The following is a 3209-nucleotide window of genomic DNA, read 5'->3' as shown; positions in this document are numbered from 1 at the left end:
CACTGGTTCCCAGTTCTGAATGGATTCTGTACTCTGAACATGAAAGCAGGGGCTTTCACAAAAGCAAACCTGATCTCACCCCCTTTGCAGGTGATATTTGAAGGGATTTTCATAGCCATTGTGTCTAGGTGACAGTCCACCTATCCCACAGGGCATACGATCTGTGGTGCGTCACAGCATGAAAATTCAGTGATGCCCAGGTGTGTGTGAGGAACCAATCACAGATCCATCTGGATGCTACTTGCTGGCTGTGCAGAACAAGGACAGGTGATGAGACTCCTGCAGACCAGGTGGGCTCTGGAAACTAGGACTAGGAAGGTAGTGCTGCCAGAGATCAGAGAGCGAGAATTCTCAGTGACACAATGTTTAAATGCTTCCAAGAGAGGTCAGCATGGAGGACAATTTATAGGGGGCACCTGGTGTTGCAGGTGGGACGTCCTTTGAAAAAAATGATTTGAATAGAGGAATTAAAAAAAAAAAGCCTTCATGGCAGGGAGTGAAAAAGGATGTGATAAAAGGAAATACAGACCAGCCCACTGGGAGTCCCGATGATGGAGGCAGAGAAGAAAATGGCCAGAAAGGATTCAGGACCGAGAGCGGTTATAAGATGCGTGTCGGCACTCGGCCATAATTCTTATTTCTCAAACCTCCAGTGGGGCTGCAAAACCACCAATCACTCTTCTGCTTAAGTGCTCAGCTAAATTCCTCCTGCTGTAAAAAATATCTTGCATAATTTATAGGTTTTCACACTTAAAATATTATTCATACAAATATGGGGATTTCTGAGGTGAGAAGAGAGAAGAAATACTGACCCCAAGCATGGCTGATAATGAGTTTTACATTTCTGACACCTCTTAAGTGAGATGAAAGGTTGCACTTATTATCTTGAAAAATGATCTCAAGTCCCCCTCAAAGAGATTCTCCCTACCTGGCAGGAACGTGGCTGCCTGCTAGTTTATTTCTTTTTCTTTTCTTTGCAAAGGAAAACACCCAGAATTTTCATTGCTCGAGTATTGACGAGAAGGCTGTTTACTAAATAAATTCAGAGAACATAGAGCTGGAGGAAGTAATTGTGAAAACATGACTTGGGACCAAAATGCCCCACCATCTCTAGCTTCTGTGATTTCTTTATTGGGAACCGGAGACTTTGCAAAGGCATTAGGCAAGCAGGTTCAGTAAGGAACCTACCTATATATATATAGGGATGTTGAGGGACAGCAAACAGGGCACCTCAATTTCCCTTTTTCTGACATAGAATTCCTCGTGAGGTGCTCAAGGTCCCTCGACACAGCTGCAGTTGTGTTGCTGAAGTAGAAACTGCCTGGGCGTGATGGACTGTGGCCGGTGTTCAGACAACATCTGTGTCTGTATGTCTCCAGGTTGACACAGTGCCTGGGTTCATTACCAGTCCGCTCCCTCTGTAAGGAACCAAGTGTTTCTGTGAAGCCTGCAGCATGCTTCTGATAGTTGGAATGAAACGCTTATTTTCTTGAAATGTTTAATTTAATTATATCTTCAAGGGAAATGCAAAGCTCCCTTCTTTTTCAGAAAAGGTGGCAAGAGTCAAGTTTTCCAACAGAGATCTCCCTCGGCCTGAGGTCTGCGGTGGGCACCACACACTGAATACCTCACGTGAGAAAGACACTAAGGAGCATAGGCAGGTGGGAGAGAAACAGTGAAGGGCGTTCTCCAGGGCTTGCTGTATTTGTTTGGGAGTACTATGCACGTACACGCACACGCACACACACATGTGCACACAGTCAGTCCACTCACAGCACCATCTCCAGAGGAACAAACCAACAGGCACAAATCAATCCAGAACAGACAAAATGCATAGGTACCCAGGAGGAGTAGCCGGGAGGCACTCAAGTCCCCACTGGGCAGCGATTATTAGACAGCATTCACTCCAGTGATATCATTCTTTCCAGTGTTTGCATTTTTGAAAAACAGACCTGGTTTTTCTTTTGTGTCTCACCCAGGCTAGAGTGCTGTGGTCATCAGCCTAGCTCACTGCAAACTCAGACTCCTGGGCTCAAGTGATCCTCCTGCCTCAGCCTACCAAGTAACTTGGACTATAGGCACCTGCCACCACACTCGGATAATTTTTCTGTTTATATCAGAGATATGTCTAGCTTAGGCTGGTCTCAAACTCCTGAGCTCGAGGGATCCTTTCGCTTCAGCCTCCCAGAGAGCTGGGATTACAGGTGTGAGCTACTGTACCTGTCCACAGGCCCAGCCTTTGAACTCAAATGGCTCTGCACTCTGAAACAACACGTCTAATAATTCCTCGGGTGTAGCCTTGATGTAATGGAGTCCCTGAATATCAAGCGTTCAACACACCCAACATATATCCCTTGGGCATCCTCCCATCTCCCCAGATTCATCTCATTTCATTTCCCTTATTTTTTATTTGAGCTCCCGTTGGGCTTCCATCCCCCACCAGCACTGTTAGTCAACGGCCCTTTTGTAATTGAATCCTGTGCCTCAGGGCAGAAATCACTGCAGGAAGAAAACAGAGGGAAAGAAAATTCAAGCACTGCTCCATGTCTGTGGTCCATGACCAGATTTTAAGAGTGATTTTCACCATCGGGTGTGAAGACACTGATGTAAGAGGAGACGCTTGTGACTCTATGAGTTTGTTCCTTTAAGGTGCAAAAGAGTGATTTTTAAGTGGCTGGTCATGAATAATGAGACCTGTGGTTGCAAACCTATCTTACAGAAACCGTTGTCTCCAGGGTGGTGCCTGTGGCTCAAAGGGGTAGGGCGCTGGCCCCATATGCCAGAGGTCCCATATGCCCTGGTCAAAAAAAAACAAAACAAAACAGAAACCATCGTGTCTCGGGCAAAGGCATCACAGAAACAAAATAAAACGTACTCTGAGTGTTTAGCCGCCACGTGAAACTTACCACGCCAAGATTCACTCCAGGAGCTCAAATGCCAACCATTTATGGACTTTCACTCTTTGCCCTGACCCAGGCGATGGCTCTTTCTCCCTGGAGATTTTTCCATCCACCCTGCAATGTGACTTCAGGTACTATCCTCTCCTATGCAGAAAATTCCCCGTGTAACCCCACAGCCGCCTCCTGTGCTCCCCTGTTTTTTCATCACATCAGCTCAGTCCCACCAACTCCTGATTCCAGATCCATCGAACCACATCCCTCCTCTGTTACTATCACCAGGCGCATCCACCAGTGAAAATTCATGTCCTC

Source organism: Otolemur garnettii, unplaced genomic scaffold, assembly GCF_000181295.1.
Source record: "Otolemur garnettii isolate 467f Iridium unplaced genomic scaffold, OtoGar3 scaffold00065, whole genome shotgun sequence".
In the NCBI taxonomy this organism is placed as follows: Eukaryota; Metazoa; Chordata; class Mammalia; order Primates; family Galagidae; genus Otolemur; species Otolemur garnettii.
The sequence above is the reverse complement of the archived record's forward strand: the minus strand, read 5'-3'. Positions refer to the sequence as shown.